Source organism: Leopardus geoffroyi, chromosome D1, assembly GCF_018350155.1.
Source record: "Leopardus geoffroyi isolate Oge1 chromosome D1, O.geoffroyi_Oge1_pat1.0, whole genome shotgun sequence".
Lineage (NCBI taxonomy): Eukaryota > Metazoa > Chordata > Mammalia > Carnivora > Felidae > Leopardus > Leopardus geoffroyi.
The window spans coordinates 64,622,661-64,637,745 of NC_059329.1; the positions used below are offsets into that span (position 1 = coordinate 64,622,661).

The 15,085-nt window shown below is 45.0% G+C and overlaps 1 protein-coding gene and 1 long non-coding RNA gene across 2 annotated transcripts in view; one reads left to right on the top strand and one right to left on the bottom strand.

The window, feature by feature from the left end:
• The window catches only part of SYT9 (synaptotagmin 9), a 200,168-nt gene that overhangs the window by 177,728 nt on the left and 7,355 nt on the right, over positions 1–15,085 (top strand). The window lies entirely within an intron of this gene.
• The window catches only part of LOC123601320, a 36,951-nt gene continuing 23,024 nt past the window's right edge, over positions 1,159–15,085 (bottom strand). Inside the window, exon 3 of the long non-coding RNA XR_006714050.1 lies at positions 1,159–2,440. This is a non-coding gene — a long non-coding RNA (uncharacterized LOC123601320). The remainder of the gene's footprint in view (positions 2,441–15,085) is intronic.

The window sequence follows — 15,085 nt, forward strand, 5'->3', positions numbered from 1 at the left end:
ACCACAGACATGGCCCCTGTGTTGATTCCCTCAAGGAGATACAGGCAGGGGATACTCTGTGAGCTCCCCATCTAGGAACTCAAGGCTGGTCCACTGGGACCTCCCTGCTCCTCCTCCACTCTTCCTGGGTTATGTGGGGAGATGGTTCTGCCCTGCCTCTCTGTGAGCCCACCTTGGTCTTGGTCAGTCCCCCAGGTGTCTTGCAATGATTCCTAAATAATCAAATGCCCATGCAGTGGACAGGAAGGACCTGATCCTTGAGAAGAGCTAGGGAAGGAAGCGTAGGGCACACCTTGACACTAGCACCACCTGGAATATCCACCCTGGGTCCCAGCAGAACCTGACCACGAATGCAACATGACTCTCACTCCTGGAGCCAAAGGGCACCCATATCCTTTTGCTTTGGCATATGGGGTTTGGCGACCTGCGAGTGTATGTGAGGCTGCAGGACAGGTGAGAACACTGGCCAATGGAACTCAGGTTTTCCAGTGCTGTGAGATGCTATGTTTTGGGGTCTGGCCAGTCTCAACCTTATAACTAGAGCCCTTTGGAGCAGGAGACAGATGCAGCCAGCTTCCCTATGCTCCAGTGAATGCATCTGGAAATTGCCTGCCCACTACGTGTCTCACTCTGGCACCTCACCCCGATTCTGTCTTTTCCTCCTGCCCTCTCAGACTTTCTGTTACAGGTAGAACCCAAATTCCTTAGTGTGCACACAGAGGCCTTCACAACCTGACCCCTCCCTGTCTATCTGGAGTCCCAGCCCATCACTGCCCCTTGACGTTTTATGCTCAGCCACGCCTCACTAGCTGCTTCTGGTATGTGGAGACACTGTGTTCTGTGATGTCCCTCTGCTTTTGCATGGGCTGTTCCACCCGCCTGAGATACCTCCTCAGAACTTCCCCTGCAAATGTGTACTTCCTTCAGATTGAACCCAAGTATAGCCTCCTCTCTCTATGTATACCTTTGTGATAGCTCCCATAATGGGATTGTCATTTCTTTTTTAAATTTTTTTTAAATTTTTCTTTATTTTTGAGAGAGAGAGAGAGAGAGAGAGAGAGTGCAAGCAGGGGAGGGGAAGAGAGAGAGGGAGACACAGAATCCAAAGCAGGCTCCAGGCTCTGAGCTGTCAGCACAGAGCTGGAGGCAGGACTCGAACTCATGAACATGACATCATGACATCATGACCTGAGCCGAAGTCAGACACTTAACTGAGTGAACCACCCAGGTGCCTGCGATTTTGTCATTTCGTATTCATTTTCCTGAATAGACCATGAGCTCCCTGAGAACAGGGAGTGGATCCCATTCATCTCTGAATCCCTAGACCCTTGTATAGGCCCCAGCAATGAGTAGGTGCGTGGTATTGGCTGAATGAGAGACAGCCAGAGGGCCCGGCTTCCCACGTGCTCGGTGTGAGGTGTGCGGGGCCCAGTTGACTGACCCCCACACTGGGTATTCTTCACTGACAGCCACTGCATGGTTCCAGCAGATTTCAGTTCAAACTTCTACCCACTGAAAAGCTGAATGGAAAAGGCCCAGGTCTTGCCCCATGGCATGGGATCTCCCTCTTTGGAAGGGCTATTAGGGAAAGTCTGTAAGGTCCACAAGGAGAGAAATACAGCCGGGCTTCAGAGACCCCGGACTCCGGGATATTTCACATTTTGAGATGATTTGGTTACCTCAGTTGTGCAGCTAAGGAGGCAGGAGATGGAGAGGCAGTGGGGATAGAGGCTGTGGCCTCCAGAACGTCTTCAGGGTCTGTTCTCAGAATAGCCTTTGCCATCCAAGGTGTGGTACTCAGATGTGGGGACCTGGCTTGAAGCTCAGGGAGGGGGGAACATCATTGCCCTTGATGGCACCTGTGAAAAGAGCACCGCCACAGATCTCGGCCTCTGTGCCCTCGCCACAAGGCAGAGAACGGGGCAGTGGCACACAACGCCCCCTCTGAAGAAGAAAGCGGCCCATGCGTGCTCTTGTGCTGGCTTCAGCAAGATGACTGTGCCCATTTATTGCAATTTCATGCTGCCATTATCTCACTTCAATCTATGCTGAAAATGGCAACTGTACCCACTGTGTCTCCAGCGTGGTGTAGTACATAGTTTTGTTTTCCAGACTTCCTGAAATCGTTCGATAAAGGGGAAAAATCTCCTCTGCTACAGAGCACAAAGAACTCTCTCAAAATAAATCACCTTTTATAGGTCCTCCAACATAATTTTGCAGCAGGGCACGCCGAGTTGGAGGCCATTTCTCCGCAGCTTTCCTGGAGAGCTGAATCTCCCTCACCACCCCCCACTGTCACCACCACTGTCACAACAGCTGGCTGTGGCTTCACGATGGGATGGGTTGGCACCCAGGTGAGAGACCTACCTGGACTGGCTGTCAGTGCGGAGCAGTGGCAGGCGGGGGGCAGCAGGGGTCTTCGTCATGGCCAAGGATGTTCCTGGTGGTAGCAGGGAAGAGAGGTCGAGGGAAGGCAGGTGGTTTGACAAGAAGATGGAGAGGCAGAGGCATCAAGGAGCAAAAGAGACAGTGCCCCCACCCCAGCCTGGGACCCAGGGAACTCACAGGACAAAATGGCCTTCTGCTGAGAGGACTGCAGAGCCGTGGCTTCCAGGGAGAACTTAAGGCAGGGAAGCAGGTGGAAGGTTTGAATAACGAGTCAGGGATGATAGAAGATGGCATGTGGAGAGCCCCAGAGGAGGGCTGCAGATGTTTCGGAGAGGGGGTTTGTTTGGGGAAGGGGAAGTACAGAGCAGGATATGTGTGACAGGGTAGAGAGATGAGGTGACTGGACAGTGGGGGCAGAAGGAAAGGGAGTGAGGCCTGGCAGCTTCAGCCTCAGGGAGCAAAGTGTGCCTTCCCTGGAAGAAGTAAGGTGACCAGGCTGTCCTGGGGGTGGGAAGATAAAGCCACAACAGCCCTGAGACCAGCTGCTCTTCCAGAGTTGTCCAAGAGGGACTCAACCTGAGTCATCTCTCAGCCACGCATCCATTCATTCATTAATCACCCAGTGTTCGTGAGCCTTGCTTGGGTCTAGTGTGTCCACAGCCTTTCTACCACCTTAAATCCTTACCTGCCTGCCTGACCACCACCTCCCCTACTGCTGCCCCAGACTGTGCCCATCTAAGCTGTCAGTCACTGTCCTGCCTTCTCCCTAGTGCCGGTCGTCACCCCGCACCCCCCCCCCCCCCTGCCCCCGACAAGCAGGAGTTCCTTACCTGTGACATAGTACCTCAGATGAGTAATAATATCATGTTAGCTTGCCTACATCAAGCACCTACTCTATCCAGGGCGTGGTGCTAAGCGCTGTACATGTATCATCTAATGTCACCCTCACCCTGTGAGGAAGACGATAGCATCTCCCCAGATAAGACAACTGAAGCTGAACTAACTTTTCCAACATCATAAGGCAAAGCCGTGATAGAGCTGACATGGTAGCTTGTATTATTTGTCCATTGTTACATGCCCTCTCTACACTCCTTAAGGGTCTTATACTCTGGTTGCTCTGGGTGAGGCCCTGTGACTTGCTTTGACCAATAGACTATGGGTGGGGTCACAGCTCCAAGTGGGGGCTTTCAGAAGCATCTCCTATCTCTACTCATCCCCTTGGGCTTTTGGCATATGTCAGGGAATTGCCTAGGCCCTGGAATGAGAAGACACAGAAGCCGACTTCCACCTGTCTGGAGCCAGATCCGGCTGAGCCCAGCAGAGCCACAGACAGCCCACAGACCCACGAGCAAGAAAGACGTGTTCATTCTTATAAGCAGCGAAGACTGGGGAGTTTTTATTGCAGCAAAAGCTGACTAATACAGATTTTTCGGATTCCTGCCCCAATGCATCTTGGACACAGACACCAAGGCCATTCTGACTGGGTCTGGATGTGGACCTCCTCCCCCCTCTTAGGAAAGGCTCTCTCTGCCTCTGTTCATCAAGCTGAGTCAGGCAGCCTATAGCTGTTCCAGTTGCTCTCTTTTCTTCCCCTCCCCTCTTCCTAGAAACAAATCTGTATGGACCTACCCAGTCTCTCAGCAAATCTCTCAAACCTGCCTCTCTGCTGGTCAGGCAGCTACATCAGTCAGACACAACTGGGTCCTCACAGGGTCAGGCAATCTATGGATCACATAGCGATGCTGGTTCTAAAAGATTCTTCCTCTGTGCTGTTGTTACGCAACTCAATTAATAACGTAAAGCTAAAACAATGCCTAAGGATTTTTGGAAAATTCTTTCATTTTCCTCCTGCTGGCTCTCATGCCCTCTCCCTTGTGACCTCACATTCCCGAATGATTTGTCATATAAGTTTTTTTGCTAATTTATTTTTCAGTTGTTTTGCTTCTTCTGTTTCTCCCCCACCTAATCAGCTGCTGCTTCAATATAACCGTAATTTTCAAAACCAGTAGGACATGCAGTGAACAATATGCAGTAAAATTGATTAACTGAAACCCTTTTTAAAAAAAAAGTCCTAAAAGCTAATGGACTACTCTTTTTTTTATTTTAGCAGTCCTGTTACGTTCTGTGGGGTTTTCCCGCAAATGTGTTTTTAAATGTATTCTGATAAGACTAAACTTTGTAGCGGCAAAGATTTGATTCCTTCAAAGTAGAACATGATTTTGTCTTAATGCCAAAGGCTCTGAAGTGAAAATTTATGTGTTGCTTATGCAGCATTCCTTCTTCTGATAAAATAATCCCATTTGCCTTGAGGACCCACCCTACCTCCCTTTCTGCCCCTGTGGTTTGGGAGGACGTAACCACACTCTCTGCTCCAGGAATGTGTCTGTGTCCCCCCAGGCTGTGTCCGGTCAGCACACTCCGGCATTGGTTCATTGGTCACATTGGTGATGTGATCTAATTTAGGCCCAGGGAGTGGGCCCAGGGAGGGAGCTGACAGGAGTGTGAGCTGGGAAGACACTCCAAACTATGTTCCTCTAAACCCCAAGGGCTGGCCGTTGGCACGTTTATCATCAGTTCCTACAGCAGTCTTCAGCTGTCCTGATGTCTGCCCTCCCACATTCATTCAGCCAGCATTCACTGAGCACCTGCTGCGTGCCAAATGCTGTTCCAGACACCGGGAATGCAGTGTTGAATGTAAAACTCGCATTCTGATGGAAGGAGACAGACAAACCATGACCATGTAAACAAATGGGTCATGATAAGTTCAAAGATGAACATACAACAGAGAGATATGATGGGGTGAATGGAGCCACCTTGGTGTTGGGAAGTGACACTAACAGGGACCTGGGACAAGAAGCAGACCACAGAACAAAGACTTGGGAAGAGCAGAGAGGAGGTGGTGTAGCTAGGACAGGGAGTCCCAGGGATTCCGGGTTCAGGCAAGGGGAGTGGCTGCCCCTGGGGTTTCTACTTCCCCACCCCTCATCGTGAGCCCCAGGGGACTGGAATGGAGCTCAGTCTCCTCATCCTGTCCACTCTGCTGGCTCATCTTGTCTCCCAGGCCAGGTGCTCAGGGCAGAGCTATGAGAGTTCAGCTTCTTCACAGGTAACACCAATCCCTAATTCATGCAGGAAGAACCACCTTTCCCAGTACTCTCTCCATCCTTGGTCACTTTTCTCCCTTCTCCCTGAATTTCCAGCCCCTTTGATGAAAGTCCCGGGTCCTCAGGTCCTACCTGTCTGAGCCTCTGCCCTTTGTGTCTGCCTTTGTTAATTTCCTTTCCCCACACCACTCAGCGATTCTGTGTCTCATCAGTCCTGCTTGTTGCTTACTTTCTGCCCCGAGTCGCGCTCCTGGTTTCTCTGCTGGTCATTGTCAGAGGTCTCTGACCTGCTTCTTCAAGCCCACAGCCTCTCCCTGCACTGCTTACCCCCAGCATGGACCCAGCTCCTCTGCAATTCCCCAAAGCACAGCTAGCGCCCGGCGCCAGTGTTTAATGAAACCTTCCTAAGGGCTGGGGGTGACAGGAGTGACTGCAAGACAAACAGATCATAAGAAACTGAAAATCCTATATCAGGTAAAGAAACATCCACCTCAGGTCATAGTTGTCTCTGCCAGTGGGAACCTGCCTGCAAGGAAGACACTTTACTTCATTAAGCAGAACAATACAGCCTCTCAGGCCAAGGTAAGGTCTGGGCCTTTAAGCTCCCCAAGGGACTCCTACCCCCAAGAGCTTTTCCCCCAGGGCCTTGCAAATACTCCTATAGGCGATTCCTGCAGCAGGGAGCTGGGCCTACTGGAAACACAAAGCTGAAGTCAGCTGTCTTTCCACTGCCAAGTAGTGAGTGTGCCTGGAGGGGCTCCTGGTTCTAATTTATGCAAAGGCCCAGTGTTAACAGCACTGTGCAGAGAGATAGATGCATTCCATGGCCAACTATCAGTCAGATTTTTCAGAAAAGAGCAGATACTCAAATAACAGAAAAGTGTGCTGATAGGTGTTTTTGTTTGGTTTTGGTTTTGCTTTTGCTTTTTTTTGGATGTTGTGGGAAGCTGAGATGAAAAGTTAATGGTAGGGGGGCACCTGGGTGACTCAGTTGGTTAAGCATCCGACTCTTGATTTTAGGTCAGGATCTCACAGTTTGTGGGATCGAGCCCCGAGTCGGGCCCTATGCTGATAGCACAGAGACTGCTTGGGATTTTCTCTCTCCCTCTCTCTCTCTCTCTCTGCCCCTCCCCCACTCATGCACACATGTTCACACACTCTCTCTCGCTCTCTCTCTCAAAATAGATAAGTAAACATTAAAAAAAAAAGTTAATGGTAGGAATAATACCCAAAATGTTGATATTGTGAATAACTTAATATAAGCCTCTAAATCTTTGGGGGAAAGAAAGTGTCTTATGTCATAACCTCTTTTCAAACAACAAACATATTTAAGGATCTCTCTCTCACACAGAAAACTAAGCTATAAGATATTATATTATTTTTAAATTACCACATATTTAATGGACTTTTCAAAACGTAGTTCTGTTCAACCTATTAGATGTATTTATTCCATACAACGACATCCCAGTGTTTAAGCTAATTCTGAGAACTTCTCCTAAGTTAAGGGAAACACATCCATAATCACAGAAAGAAAAGGGAGCATGATAGGCCTGAGTAATTTATGGGGGAGACCCCTGCTTGAGGCCACCATGCAGTGGGTATTTTCTCTCTCATGGTATCGCAATAGACTATGAATTCTACAGCTGTTCTCTTTGGCCTGTGTAAACTCAGTGTGGTTGACCATCTCCTGGGTCATACCTGCTGAAGGGAGTATCCACCACTCAGTTCAGTGAGGCTGGTCCCAACAGGTGCCCGGGAAGGAGGTCCCCCTCAGTGCCTGCCCTCCCTCCCTTAGGTAGTCTATGCTAGCAATGTCCACAGCCCCTCGGGTGTTTCCTTCTCATTTTAAGCCACTCTCCTTAGGCAGGAGAACTCAGATTTTACCAGGTCTCCCTCCTTCAAAAGCTTCCACTGGCTGGCCATGCCTATTTATCGTGCCTAAATTAATTTTCTATTTTTCACCTTTTCTCCTGATGCTTCCTTAACCTGCTGTACCTTTCCTCTACATTCTTACCATATAAATCCTACATAATCCTCAGGGTTTAATAAGTGCCACCTCCTCTGTGAAGTCTTAAGTGAACTACACCCCACTTAGAATGAAGTGCTCCCATGATACTGTGATTGTGATTCATATTGATCACTTACTGCCTCTAGCTTTTGCTTTCTAGTGAGTTAGAGTCATCTGTCTTCTCTCTTGACTGTGAACCCCTTGAGGTCTGAGATTATGCTTCCTCCCCATGGTGAAAAGTAGGGGCTTTCATTATTCACCCAGTTGATGTATTTAGCTGGCATGAGCTCATTGCTGGATCTTTACTGCAGAGGGTGATTGAGCCTTTCCTCTGTGGTCCCTAGAGAAGTTTCCAGAATGTGATCATCAACAGGCAGGAGGGGGACTGGTCAGTGTGAGAGTCCTGAGGGAGGATTGAGACACATAGAGTCTGCACAGCTCTTCAAAGTGGGTGGAAGCACTCAGAGGGGAGGGTACAAGTCACCCACACATGCAGCAGGCTGAATGCGTCTCCCTTCAAGGTCTCCCTTATGTCAGGCAAATAAAAGCTAGAGGATACTGGGGTCTTGTTGTTTAGCCAGAAAATGCCTACCATCTGTAAGTGGTAATGGTGATATCCTGGAGTCAATTTCACAGGTGAGCAGATCGAACATCCATTTTATTGTATACTAAACATTGGTGGGTTGGGTTGTAGTTATGACTCTTCATTCATTATCTCTTTGGTATTTATATTTCTTGCTCTTCATTATTTTTCAGAGTTCCATTTGTCCCTTTTTAGGAAATTCTGAATGTAAATGCTCTCATCCTGTCTCAGGACCAGCCAAATAGAGCTCTCAGGAGCCAAAACCAGCTACCTCCTCCCCACTGACCAACGCTTCTGCAAGGCCAGGGTAAATGAGGACTATAAAGGCAAGAGGGGTGCTTCACCTGCTCCTACATGGTTGCTCTACCCTGGTTTCCCTGCTCTCCTATCCAGTCTCTGCACTGCTTGCAGGGTCCAAGTCCTAAAGTACAAATCTGACCACTTCAATAGCTGCCCTTTGTTCAGATCAAGATCAGGTCCCCTATCTTGCTATTCATGGTCCTCTGTGACCCTGCATCCATCTCCTCCTTGTACTTTATGTTGATGCCATGCCCACTTTCTGGTGGCCCACCCCATACTTTTTGTTCACCCCCATGCCCTTGCTCCTGATTTGACTTCTTCTGCTGTCCTTGCTACCTCTCTTTGCTTGGCTACATCCAGCTCATCTTTTAAGCATCTGATCAGTTGTCATCTTCTTTAGGAAGCATTCTGGAGATCCTCCTACTAGGTGTTAAATGTCTCCTGTATGTGTTCTCACCCATTGGTCCCCTATGCCTACCCCTACCATAGCATTTGGTGCCACTTGATATTATTTGTGTACGTGTCATCTGCAGTACAGCCAGCTGCTCCTTGAGGATAGCAATTGTTATTCCTCATTGTATAACCAGTACCTGGCAAAGTACCTGGCACAAAGTCAGCATTGAATAAATTCTTGTTGGATAGAATTCCAATTTCTTCTGTCTTACAGCTTGGAAAATGATTGTTGATTTCTTAGATGGACTCTGCATGTCATATTTTCAAAACTACAGCTACAGTGGTTCTATTAATTTATAAAAGTAACCCAGTGTTAGCTCTGAAAGCCAAAGAAGCTCCACTTTCTTGAGGAGAAAATGAGCTCTACCTACCTTCCAGCTCTCAGTTCTCCAAGTGCAAGGCATCACCCGTGAGAATTACAGTAATGTCGAGTTCCCAGTCTTTGTCTCAGGTGAGATTTGGGACAACAAAAATGCCCAGAGCGTTCTCATAAAGGTCTCTGTGACAGAATTATCTTAATTTAAAAAACAGATGGCGTGGGGGGGGGGGGGGGTACCTGGGTAGCTCAGTCAGTTGAGTGCCCCATTCTTTATATCAGGTCAGGTGATGATCTCAGGATCGTGGAATTGAGAACTGCAACATGGAGACTGCTTAAGATTTTCTCTCTCCCTCTCGCTCTGCCTCTCCCCCCAATCAAAAATTAAAATAAGACAAGACAAGACAAGGCAAAATAAAATAAAATAAAATAAAATAAAATAAAATAAAATCTAGTCACTTTAAAAAACAAACAAAACAAAAGAGGTTGGAAGAACCATGACCATGTCCTCTAGAATTTCTCCATGTTTGGACTTAATGATGCTGGCTGCTTATCTCTGCAATCTTTCAAGATGCCTCTTTGCATTATTTGCATCATTTACTGTCTATATTGTGACATTCTATTCAAGTCATACTCAATCAAGTTTCCTTTAAAACAATCACTTTGCAGAAGGATGTGGGGGATTTAATCATTTCTTTATCAACAAATATTGATTACCTACAATGGGTATACATCTGTGAGAAAAAATAGACAAAAAATTCTTACCCTAGTGGAGCTTAATTCTAGCAGGAAAACCAGAAAAGAAACATCGTAAGTGAGCATATTCTGTATTATTGAAGCTAATAGTCACTAATCAATAAAAAGAAAAATAAAATAGAGCAAGTAAGGGGGGGACCAGAAGTATGGTAGTGGTTTTTTTGGTTTGTTGATTGGTTGGTTGGTTGGTTGTGTTTTGTTTTTTAAGAGAGGGGGTGGTAATTTTAATAGAGATAACATAGGTCTCATGGAGAATTAAAACATCTGAGCAAAGGAGATGAGGGAGGAAGTCACATGTGTATGCAGGCTGATGGGGGATGACCAATACAAAGGCCTTAGGGAAGTTTGTACATGGAACACTGAAAACAATGTGGGGGTTGCAAGGGTGAGGGAGGGAAATAAGAGATGAGATCAGAAAAGTAAGAGGTGGGCAGGGCTCAGATCACATAAAACCTCATAGATCTCTATAAGGATTCTAGTTTATACTCTGAGATGAACAGGAAGCCATTGCAGGATTTTTGAGAGATGTGGGTGTGCCTGGGTGGCTCAGTCGGTTAAGCATCCCACCTTCGGCTCAGGTCATGATCTCATGGTTCGTGGGTTTAAGAGAGATGTGATGTGATCTGAGGTCATAAGTGATCCCTTTGATTCTGTGTTGGGAATAGACTGTAGGGGGCGGGGTAGAAGGGGGGAAATCCGCTAGGAGTCTGCTGCTATTATCCAGACAGAAACAGTATAGGCTTGGACTGGTGTAGAAGTGGGGTAATGGTGAGAAGTGGTTACATTCTGGATATATTTTTGGAAGGAGACCTATAGGATTTACTGATGTAGCGTATGACAGAGAGAAGTGAAGGATGATTTCAATATTTTGGGCCTGAGCACCTGAAAGTGAACTGAGAAAGACAGAAGCGGGTCAAGCACTGCTTGGGCAATCAGTGCAGGGCAATCAGATATTGAATATCTATAGGGAGACATCAAGTGGAAGTTAGATGCAGAAATCTAGAATTCCAGAGAAAGGTCAAACTGATGTTGTAAAGATGGTTGACATATAAATGGAGAAGAGAAGAAGTCCAAGGATTAAAAACTGGGACATTCCAACACTTAAAGCTAGGAAAAAAAGAGAAACCAATAGAGACTGAGAAGGAGAAAGTCATTGAAATTGTTAGAAAACCAGGAGTGTCCAAAGACAAGAAAGAAGAAATTGTTTCCAGGAGAAGGGAGTTATCAGATCTGTCAAAGGTTACCAATAAGTCAAATAAGATGAAGACTGAGAACTGACATGGACTTTATCAATGTGCTGGATATTGGTGACATGGGATACTGCATTAACGGTGTCCTTCCAAAATGCTAATCTACCCACAATCTTTTTTGGAAAGAATCTTTGCAGATATATTCAGTTACATTAAAATAAGGTCTTATTGGATTAGGATCGTCCTTAAATTCAATGACTAGTGTCCTTATGATAAGAAGACCATGTGAAGACACAGAGAGAGCTAGCAAGGAGAATGCAGTGTGACAGCAGAGCAGAGATGGTGGAGTGATGCAACTAAAAGCCGAGGAACACCATGATGGTTGGCAACCACCAGAAGCCAGGAAGAGGCCAGGGAAGGATTCTTCTGTAGAGTCTTTAGAAAGAGCACAGCCCCAATGACACCTTGAATTCAAACTTCTGGCCTCCATAACTGTGAGAGAATAAATTCCTATTATTTTAAGTCCCCCAGTTTGTTGTATTTTGTTATGAAAGCCCTAGGAAATGGAGGCACTTGATGCCTCAGCTTGGGCTGCCGTAACAAAATACCACAGACTGGGGGGCTTACACCACAGACATCTATTTCTCACAGTTCTGGAAGCTGGAAGTCAAAGATGAGGTACCCCCAGGGTTGGGTTCTGGTGAGGACTCTCTCCCTCTCTTATAGATGGCTGCTTTCTCACTGTGTCCTTACATGGCAAGGGGAAAGAGAGGAAGAGCACCAGCTCTCTGATGTCTCTTATATGGTGCGCTAATCCCATCATGATGACCCCATCCTTGGGACTTCATCTAACCCTAACTACCCTGCAAAGATCCCATCTACAAATACCATCACGTTGGAGGTTAGGGCTTCAATATATGAATTTTGTGGGGTATACAATTCATTCCATAGCACTTGGTAAAGTAGTCCTTTTACATCTTTGTTCCTTGATTTCCTCATCTGTAAAATGGGGATAATAATAATACCCACCTCAGAGAACTGTGGTGAGGAGAAAAGGAATTCATAGATGTAATATTCTTAGAACAGTACATACTAAATGCTATATATGATATTAGCTATTACAATGATTTATGAAACTAATCATTTCGTTTTGAAATTAAAGCACTCATTTTCATTTTTTCCATGTTTAATTCTCAATTAGTTCACTAATTTGACAGATTATATTTCCCTAAGCTGCTAAACACTGATTTCACACTTAATCAAATTCTCTTAAACATTTCAAATTAAAGAAAAGACCTTATACATCTAGCAAGTAAAATTCTCCTAATACTTAAACACTGTTTAAGCAATTGATTGGCTAATTTCCCTAAACATTTCAAACTGAAGTCACAAATCTAAAGAGTGACTACATCAAACACTTCAAACATCTAACACAGTAGGTGTTAAACAAAATGGTTCTCAAGCACTGTTAACTCTTCCAATGCTAATAAATAAAATCATATACTTTTAGATTAAACTACTTTAAGCATTTCAACATCTTAGAAAATAAATTTCTAAACTTAGCATATTGGATTTTCCTGAGCATTTAAATGTTCAGTAAATTTAACAAGTCAACTTTTCCTAAATGTATCTATTAAAATCATAAATCCTGTAATTTTTAATATATTATTATAAGCACTTACCTCAACATAAAGCAGAACTGTGATAATAAAATGTGTTCTTACACTCAAATAAATATAACTTACACAAAAAAGCATCATTACTTCATTGTTTGGAATTCTTGTTTGTTATACCTTGCTGGTGTTACAAAGTTAATTTTCTAAATAATACGATCAGAATTACCAAGTCTTTGGTAGCACCTGAGATTACAGATGGCCATTGAGAGGTCCAAGTCCCAAACTGCAAAGGTAGGATACCTGTGCATGGACATGGGGAAGGGCATGGATGGCCCCCTGGAATATTTCACCAGAGCTGTGCTTTAACAAGGCAAGTCCCTTCTTATGTTGGCTTATAGTTGGCTTCTAGCTGTACTGTCAGTGGGAGAACACCATGCTTTTTTAGTGGGATTGCATGTCACAATCCAGTGCATCTCATATATCCTAGGAACCTTTCAACTTTCACCCTGACCCAGTTTTTTTTATAACTTTTTTCCTTTTTCTTCTCCGACTTGGGAAAATGGAATCCTGTACACATGCACATGTGCGCAAGTGCGCGTGCGCGCGCACACACACACACTCACACACACACACACACACACAGTCTCTCCCCCCCCCCCCCCCAACACACACACACACATAGCAATTTCAATCAGGCTTCTTGATGAGACTTCATTTACTCTCTTTTCTTCCTCAGTGGCCTGTTTCTCTAGCCATTTACTGACAACTGCAAGCTCTTGAAGATAGGGTGTGCATTGGCCATCTTTGTGTTTCTAGTGGTCCTCACATTTGCCTGGTGCTCCATAAATGTTTGTTGAATGAATTAATGAATAAATGTAACAAATTATAAACTCGGAGTAACAAACTCCAAATATCAGCTCAACTCCCATCAGGTAGAGTAAGCTTTGCCTTGCAATAATTCACTAACTTGGCCCTTTATCTGGAAACTGTGACAGGACTCTACTATACCTTTTTAATGACACCTCACTTATAGCCCTTGCTTCTTGCTTGTTTCTGATGAACCCTTCTCAGTAACAATGTACATGTCACACATGCCGCCACCATTCACCACCTTTCCCCTCAAGGTTGACTTCACAGTGGATGTTAATACACTTTCCTATGAAGTCTGTACTGTTCAGAATTATCCTCTGAATTGGAAATCCTTTTTAGAAAGACTCTGTGATGGGGTGCCTGGGTGGCTCAGTCGTTAAGCATCCAACTTAGCCTCAGGTCATGATCTCACAGTTTGTGGTTTGGAGCCCTGCATTAACTGGAGCCTGCTTTGTATTCAGTGTCTCCCTCTCTCTCTGTCCCTACCCCACTCATGCTCTGTCTCTGTCTCTCTCTCTCTCTCTCTCTCTCTCTCAAAAGTACAAATAAACATTAAAAAAATAATAATAAATAAAAAAAAGAAAGGCGCCATGATGTAGTTGGCATTCAGGGTACGATAATTTGCTGTCCTGGGCATGGTACTTAAGAGCATACATTATGAACCCATAAACACATGATAACAGATCCTGGCTCTGCCATTCACTACCTTTGTTATTTGGCCTTTCTCAGACTCAGTTACCTCTGTAGAAATGTAACTGTAATATTTATCCCAGAGGGTCCAGGCAAGCATTGAATGAAGTAAGCTATGCAAAGCTCTTAGGATAGAGAAGAGCACTTGAGTGCCCCACAAATAGTAGTTACTACCCAAATGGACTCTCCTTTTCCAGCTATCACCCCAGTCTCCTGACTAAAAGAATAGTCACATTCACCCTGCTTTATTTCTTTAACATGATTCTTAAAAGGGTGAGGGGCAATGAAGAATAAAGAATGCCCGCTTCGGGGAAAGAAAAAAGAAGCTAATCATATTGTAAGCAGGAGGGCCTGATGTTTCTTCATATATTTCCAAAGCAGTGCTAAGTAATAGTCAACAAAATCATGAGATTTTTGTGATTTTTAAATAAAAAATTTAAATACAAGCTTAACAATAATAAGCCCATGTAAGACTGAATCATGTAATGAGTCACTTCAATTTTTGACAAGCCTCTTAGTTCAAAGCCCTTAGATACTTCCTGTAATCAAAACCCATTTTCAAATTCACAGGAAGATATTATCTAATGATCCACTCAGTCTTTTCATGTTCTTAATTTGGGGTCAGTTTCAATGGCCTGTCTCACATCAGCTGTCATTTTTGTGATCGAAATGTCACTTCACATTACGGTTTTCATTGAGACAGTACTCATCTTTGGTTTCAATTCAATTTAATTCAAATCGGATCTGTATGTCTCAGGACAATTCAATTCACTTAAATTCCCCTCTGTTCTGATAAGATTGTACCCACTAC